The 8,564-nt window shown below is 46.3% G+C and overlaps 1 long non-coding RNA gene across 1 annotated transcript; it reads right to left on the reverse strand.

Moving 5' to 3' along the window:
- Positions 1-3,222: 3,222 nt before the first annotated feature.
- On the reverse strand, positions 3,223-8,275 carry LOC126497324 (uncharacterized). Its single transcript, XR_007590581.1, has 2 exons — positions 7,520-8,275; positions 3,223-3,405 (listed from the first exon to the last, which is right to left on the reverse strand). It is a non-coding gene; the product is annotated as an uncharacterized lncRNA (long non-coding RNA).
- Positions 8,276-8,564: the final 289 nt, after the last annotated feature.

Raw genomic sequence — 8,564 nt, forward strand, 5'->3', positions numbered from 1 at the left:
CGATCAGGGAAGCAAAATGATACTGCTCTAGACACCAAGACAGGACTGGATGAGATCTGCTGTACTGAGATGGGGGGGGGAGAGATATGGGATCCATTTACAAACAACGTCATCTGGATTTGAAGGCTTGAGAATGAGCAGCAAGGGAGGCACTCAGAATGACTGCCGCACCAGTGACACAACAGGTTAGGTATAGGGCTGTCTATCCGAGGTTGTTGTAGCAGGATGAGGGGGCACAAAAGAGCCCTGTTTCAGGCAGGCATACCCCGCCTCTGCCCACACAGGAGACAAGACACACTCAGATAACACCCCTCTCTGCCCAGCGTCTTCCTGGAACACCAGCCAGTCGGGCCCTGCGGCAGCCAGGACACTGCGCTCTCTAGATTGGGTTCCTGGAAAAACTGTTCCATTATTGATAAGGAGCCCTCCTGACATCATGACATGATGAAGAGGCGTTTCCTTGCTGCCCTACAGATCTAGGTTCTCTGGCTCAGAGTTGGAGTGTGCAGGATGCTGGGGGAGGGACAGTGCAACCATGACATATAGCCAGAAGAAAATACCACAGAGGAACACGGCATTGTGACAATCACATTCTCCTTCCAAGGGACCACAGTCCTCCTAAGAACTCTAAGGAAAAGGTCCAAGTTCTCCCCACCTCACAGAGGAGAACGCTGAGGCAAAGGAAGGTTAGGCAGGTTGCTCCAGCTTATCTATCCTGCAACAAGAAGGGCCAGGTTTAAGATGTACCCATCTGGCTCTGGTTTGGAGCACTGCACTTGCTGAATCGCCCCAGGTGCTACCCAGCTCAAGTCAGGAGCTGGGGCAGGCACAGAAGGCATTCTCTGCCCTTCCTTACTTGAAGTGAGTTAGTTAGAGCTGGGGTGTTAGTGGCAGAGCCTTAACACAGCATGTGCAAGGCTCAGGTTCCATTCCAATACCACATAAATGTGAACTAGCAAGATGAAATGATATGGGGAAACACTAAGACTGTCAGGCATGAATATTAAGTGCTTGTCTCTTTCTTCCATTCCTCTGGGTAAGGAATCTTGCCCTAAACCTGGGCAGCTAGGAAGCAGTGGTGCTAGTATCTGAACACAAGTAATATAACCCAAGTGCACTGGGCAAACTTATAGATGCATATGGAATATAAAATGCCCAGGTTCACTGCACAGACTATTAGTGTCTCGGGAAGAGCACACACTGCTCCCACCTCTCACAATGCCCAGTACAAGAGTCACTCTGTGACTAAGCATTTCATCCTCTGACCTTGGGTGAATGACATTCTTCTCGGAAACTCAGAAGAGAGGAAATGAGACCCTAGTAAACAGGGCAAAAGATAATGAGCCTAGGGTTGGTTCTACCCTAGGACAAGAGCCAGGTATGCAGGTATGCCCTCTGGACCACTGCTGGTAACACCTAAAAGCCTCTGGCCCATTGTCTCCCAAACACAACTAACAATACTTCCCACCTTCAGAGCTTTGATGAAGGCTGAAGAAACTATAAGCAAATATAAGGTGTGTGGATTGTGCACAATAAGGATTAGCTTTTAGTATTTATTCTCTCTTTAAAATTTTTTAATTGTATTATTAGTGGGAGAGGAAGTGCAGGTATGTGCATACCGCCGCTCCTATGTGGAAGGCAAAGAACAATTGCTGGCGTTGGTTCTAGGGAGCCCACTAAAGTCATCAGCTCCCATGACAAGCACTTTTACCTGTTCAATCATCTTACCTACCCTGCTCTCTCTCGCCTTCTCTCCTCCCCCTCCATACTCCAGATAGGTGTGTGTGTGTGTGTGTGTGTGTGTGTGTGTGTGTGTGTGTGTGTGTGGTTCTTCTACAATAGGCAGATGTTACTGGCCAGTAATTTGGCTGCTCCATTTCAGAATACCGAAATGGGAAGCACTTGACAATTATACTTCAACAAGAAACTGCCAGCGGTGTATGTGTTCTGAATAAATGGGAGAAAGCCAACCACGACAGGGCTAGGCTCCTTGCATCTAATGCAGAGCCAGCATCCACCTTACTTGATCTCAAGCCCATGCTGCATAATGGGCTCTAGTTAGGCGGACACTATGAATGCGCTCATTGGCAGTACACATCAGAGGAGATGAGCAGTTTGGGCATCAAAGACAGAGGGAATAAGTGCTAGTGTTCTGCAGCATAGGGGATGACTGCACCTCACAATGATCCATTATCTGTTTTACGAATAACCAGTGGAGGGGAGCTCAAAGGCTCCAAACGAAATAATGATGGCAAGGGAAACAGAAACCCCTTGGTTTGATCAGTCCGCATTGTAGACGTGTATTGAAATAGCACGTCACGGCCCACAGTCAAGTACAACTATGTTAGCTGAAATTATTTTAACTGGTCTTTAAAGAGTAGGCCTACAACGGCCAGCAGGCCAGCACACTCGGTGATAGGCTCAGAGATGAACAAAGCATACATGCACAGGGGCTCTGGGGGGCTCATTCATGCTGTCAGCCCATGCATATGCATGAAGTAACTGTTCAGTGACCAATCCAGAGACAGCTTCTGAGCAGAAAAGAACTGAACGTCCGATCAGGGAAGCGACCAGAAACCTTATTAAAACCCACATTCTGCCTCTTAAGTCTCTTTGAAGCTTGGTTCCCTTGTTTGTAAAAGTGAGGGTAATATAACTAGAGTGGTCTGGAATATTAAATTAGAATATTGAAGTGAGAATGGTCTGAGACAATGCTTGAAAAGTACTAAGGGCTTAATAAATGCCACTTAATTGGGAGTCTGAGGGCCACAGAGACATACCAACTTAACAAATACGTATTGGTAGTCTACAATATGTCAGCCTTGTGCCAGGTTCTGGGCATATGGAGACAAAACATGGCATTGTGGGGGGGCTTCCATAATTTAACTGGACATGCTCATCCCTCTCCATCTATGATTTCTGAATCCATGGATTCAACCTAATGTCAAAAATACATAAAAAAAAAAAACAATGGCATCAATTACCAAGCATGTTTAGACTCTTCCCTACTTTTACTTCCCAGATAATATAGTGCAGTTACTATGTCTGCAGCACTTACATTACATTAGCTACTGTGGGTAATCCAGACGTGACTTAGCACACATGGGAAGATACATGAGGTTATATGTAGGTTTTGCATCATTTTATGTAAGGGACTAGAGCATGTACAGATCTTGGTATTGGGGGGGGAGACTCAGTACATATCATCAGCTCTCCCAAAGATACTAACAAAAGTCACATGCTTTATTTGTGCATATGAAATCAACACAAACAAACCAGTCAAGACAAGTCACTTGTGAGGGACATGAAAGAGCTGGAAATTCTCTTAGGTTACCACTTGCATTGAAGATCATGGCCATAGAGAAAGCTTAGGTTCAAGACACAATTCACTTGGAGTGGGGTAACCTGCAGAGGGACAGAAGGCAATGTCAGGAGGCATCCATGTTTGTCAGAAAAATATAAGCTTGCCTTGACTACCTTTCTACACAATCCAAAAATCAGACCATTATCACTGGGGTTTTGCTGGAAATTCTTCAGTCTCAGAGAAACAATCGCTTTCCTGGGCACCAATGTTCCTGAGACCTTCCCTTGCTTGGACAGCCTCTACTCTCTGTCTTCCTGCTCTGTGCCTCTGGGAGGCTGTTCCTTCTCCTATAGGTCCTGATGAGGGAACAGGATTGGGAAGTCTGAGATGGGAATGGTGGCTGGGGGCATTTACACCCCATCTTCTCTCTTAGAAGGCCACAGTGTGTTCTGTGAGACCCTCCGCCAAAAGCCATATTTCCTGCCAGGTGGCTGCCTCCAGGGTGCTCTCCATCCCTATACCCAAAGACCCAGAGGAAGTGACAACAGGGGCTATTATCAGCCCCAGGGGATTATATTCCGTCTCATGGGTTCCCCTCACCTTTGTAAATAGCTCCTTCATTAAACTCTCCTCACATCTTGCTTAATTTGAACGATGCCATCTGTTTCCTCTGGGCCACTGACTGACACTTCTAGGTACCCAGCCTGGAGGCTGCTGTGTTCTGTGCATATGTTTTCTGGACCAGTGGGAAATAAGGCTGGAAATTTGGCCATAACAAGATTGTCCTTTCAAATCTTCTTCACACATCCTGCTTGCTGCTCAGCTGGGGCTAACCATGGGAGTTGCCCCCTCCCCCAATTCCTAGGAAAAGCTCTCTCCCATCTATTCTGGGACCAAGGACCCAAGAGGTATGTGTGGGGACAGAATTCACATGGACCATGGAAACTGCACACCTATCACACGGTGTTTCTCAGGACTCCATAGAAGCCTGTGTGCTAAAGCTCCTGGTGGAATACCCGGCTTACAGTAAGGAATTTGGGTCCTTTCTGGTTCTGTGATTGGCTGGACTTCAATTCCCAGGAACTCCATGGATATTGCTCTAAAGGCCTGCTTGGCTCTGTAGCCACCTGTTGTTTCTACATCTGTAGCACAAATTCTAATTGGTCTTAATAACAAAAATTCAGAGTCAGCTATCAGGGAGTGAAAGCTGAAGGATCAGAAAAGCAGAGTGTCCAGCCACTAGAGTTCTTACCTCTATCAATTCTCAGACCAAATAGAAAATCCTGTCCTTAGACTGCCTCTTAGACTGACTGCCTAGACTGCAACCTCAGACTGCAATGCTGTCTCCTCCTTCATTATAGTCCTCTCTCAGCCAAGCCACATCATTCCTGTCTCCACCTCCCTAGTGCTGAGATTACAAGCATGGAATCCCAAGTGCTGGAATCACCTTTGTGTGAGCTGTTTCTCTTTTAGACTGGATCAATTTTTCTGTAGCCCGGGGTGGTGTGCCTCTGTCTCCTGAGTCCTGGGATTAAAGGTGTGTGCCACTACCGCCTGGTCTCTAGTGACTTAGCTCTACACTCTGATCTTCAGGCAAGCTTTATTTGTGAAAACATTAACAAAATATCACTACACACATCTCCAATGTATAGAATTGTAATTCACATTTTTAAATCTCCTACTAGTGGTCAAGCACCTCAGACCACAGAGAAGACAATAGCCATTGGCACAGTAAGCAGTTTGATTATCCACTTACTAACCTAAAGTTTGGGTCAGTTTCTTAACTGTTAATGCCTCAATTTCCTCATTGTAAAATAAATATATCACCCACCTTTAAATTTGCCAAGAGGAATCAACGAGAAAAGCATGTGAAACATTTATGCTCATGTGTTATGGCTACGCCCATTATCTTAGTTAATCCTTATGACAGTCCTAGAAGCACGTGAGACCGTTACAGCTTTGCAATCTTGGTCTGTTACTATGGTCATGAGGATATATTGTGTGACAGAATTCAAGCATCAGAGTGTAATAAATATATGAGCCATGGCTGCTGTGTACTGAGTCATCACTATGCACCAGCAACCGTGGAAAGCTCTTCATGCGCAGTATCCCGATTTCAGGTCAAAACAATACAGCCTATTTTCAATCCTATTCTCCATGAGAACCTGGGGAACCAAGGCTTAGGTTACACACACAAGGACATGAATAGAAAGGGCCTCCAGTGGGACTGAAGGCTAGTTAGTCTCCGTGCTCTTGACCACCGAGCTCTCCACTTCAGGGACCCCCTGAAACCCTGTCTGCCGTGTAAACGGTATCCTACCATAAACCAGGCTGGCTTTCTGCTGTGACAGTGGGAAGCAGAGCTGAGTGCTGAGGCTGGCAAATGCAGCATCTGCTGTAATCTACTCCATTATGGAATGTGCAGTGGCTCACATTAAAACAAAAGACGGAGAAATAGTAGAAAGACGGGGTGCTTAGAGCTTTGCCAGTTGAACAGTGGCACCTGACATCACCAAAGCTGATCACAGCAGCCACCAGATGGGAAGCCTGAGAGGATCCTAACTGTCTATGCCATCATGATCGCAGCCTGTAGAGCAAGAAAAGGCACTCTGACAAGGTCCCTTCAGGCTCCCACAGCCTAGCCCTGCTGAACAAGGCAGCATCCCTGCCTCAGAGGAGCCCATCTAGGGACAACAGCTGCTTTCTATGCATTCTCATTCCTGCCTCTGTCTGAGCTTGTAGTGTGCAGCAGAACTGGGGAGATTCCCCCCATGTCCCCTTCAAGAAGGTTCACTCATGATCCTAGTTTTCTTTCCAGTGCTATGATAAGTCATTCTGATGAAAAGCAATTCAGCAGGAGGAAGGATTTAACTGGCTTAAACTTACAGGTCATAGTCCATCATTGAAGTAAGCCAGGGCAGAAAACATGGAGGAACACTGCTTGCTGGCTCATTCACCACCTCATGCTTGGCTAGAATCTAAGACAGCCTAGGACCACTTGCCCAGGGAATGGCACCTTCCATAATGACCTGGGGTCTATCTACAACCATTACCTATTAAGACAGTCTTTAACAGACATGCCCAAAGACCAACCTGATAAGGAAAGTCCTTTCTCAGGTGATTCTAGGCTGTGTCGAGTTGACATTTTAATGCTAAGTAGGACACTTGGATGAAAAGGGTGGAAAGTAATGTGATGTACCTTTATCCATTACAAAGTTAGAATAATGAACAATGGTGGGTCAGACACATAAAAGACACTGAGATGAGGTTAAGGAAGTAGAGTCCTTCCCAGGACAGAACATCAACAGGACTTTGAGGCAAGCAGCTACCATACTAGAGGGGCTAAAGCTTTGCTAGAACCAGCTCAACTATGCACTGAAACTTTCTGGTCCAGGAGACTTTCAGGACGTACAGTCTGGATTCTACATCTGCTCAGCCTTTGGAACTGACCTTTAGCCAGGGTCATGTAACATCCCCAACCCCCACCCCACCATGATGAGGGGATCAGGAAAAGAGGTCACCTGACTCAAGATAGACCAATCATAATCTCACTGGAAGTTATAACCCCAAAGACCCTGGATTTCTCCATATTTTTTCCTTTAAAATTTTACACATGCTTTATATACTACTATAGCTCAAGGGCCCAAAATAAGGCCTGCCACTAGCAGGTGCTTAGTGTTTATTTTGAGCTAAAGTTTGGCCAATTAGTCTCCCTAGAGAGAGTTGAAGTTCCTTAACCCAGGAGCTGGGACACCCATGCTGTGAAAAATGGAAGGGAACTGGCAGAGGGTCAAGGAGGAGGATGAGCAAGGAGAAGGATGGAGAACATGACAAACTTTTTAAATCCTTTTCAATATTCTTATCATAATGTTCTTTCTCCTGAAGCTAGCTTGCATGGGTCTCAATATTTAAAAATCAAGTCATTGCAACACAATAGCAGTGTTTTCCTGAAAACCTTCCTCAAAGGGATTGAAGAGAATCCTGTGAACGCTTGAAGTATTTTTAGCTGAGTGCTCTTGAGGCCCTAGGGACAACTTTAGTGTTTCCCCAGATACCTTGTCTGACCTGTCTCCAGAGGAAGGCATGGGAAGGCAGCACGCTGCCAGCTCCAGAGTCTGACAGCCTGCTTCCAGTCCTGGTCCATCCTTGTCACCCTGCAGCTAGAAGCAGCTGATGCAACTGCTCCTTCCCCTGTAAGAGAGGCTGTAGCCGTACCTGCTCCAAGAGAGACTTTGAAAATATGGACATGTCCATACTGGATAACATGAAGACACTGGGAGAGCAGGACTGGTGTTGGCTCCCACTTCCCTTTGAAGGTGCTCATGTTGTACCATATGTCTCTTGCTCCTTGCATTCTCTGATCTCGGTTAGGTAATGACAATAATAAAAGGTCTGTGGTCACTTTAAGTCAGAGACACTGCCTCCGTTCATTGTGTAATTCTTCCCTCTCCTTCCTGCTTGGGTTGCTGCCAGCAAAACCTGTGGATCCTGCACTTCTGCTCTTCCACTAGCTTGGGGACTTAGTTTCTGGTCCCTCCAGGAATCGTGGGGGGTAAGGAAGGAAGCTAAAGGGGAATGGGAAGGCTCTTAAATGGTTGGTACTGCCAAAGGTTGGCTTTGTCCTCTCAGAGGGCAGCAGGTGCATTCAGTGGACATTCTCCTTCCTGGAAGATCTATATGGTTAATGGAGGCAGCCTTCCCTGGCCACCTGTGACGTCAGCTCTGTTAGTGTAGACAGGTTTCCCGTTTGAGCAGCTCTTCTCGTTCCCCAACACTCAGGTCCTTCCTCCTAGATCCAAGGCTGGCATTCCACTGCTGCTCTAAATATGATGTTCTGTCCTGTTTTACTTGCCTCTGTCCTAACAATGTGGGTCATGCCCCGACTTCTTCTAGGCTGCCACCAGCCACTGTAGCTTCCACAAGCAGGAAAAATACTCAAGTCCATCTCTTGCCCCAGCTGCAGGCCACACAGCCATCTGAGAACCTCCATGGATCAGGGCTGAGAACAAGAGAATATACTCCTTCCTAGAGCAGTCTTCACATACTCATCCCAAATCAACAACACTTCAGTTCTTACACCCAAACAAGAACAAGACTTGAGAAATGTGTCACTGAATTCTTTTCAATATTCTGTACTTGGCTGGCCTACCTCATCTAGCCTGTGAAGTGTAGCAGCTGTTAGATCTGGTGCCTCTGTGGAAGCTTCAATTGAAAACTCCTCTAACATGCATTTTTTCAAAATGTGTGGCAGGCATGAAGC

Source organism: Alexandromys fortis, unplaced genomic scaffold (genome assembly GCF_014885135.2).
Source record: "Alexandromys fortis isolate MF-2015 unplaced genomic scaffold, M_Fortis_MF-2015_v1.1 scaffold_29, whole genome shotgun sequence".
NCBI classification, from domain to species: domain Eukaryota; kingdom Metazoa; phylum Chordata; class Mammalia; order Rodentia; family Cricetidae; genus Alexandromys; species Alexandromys fortis.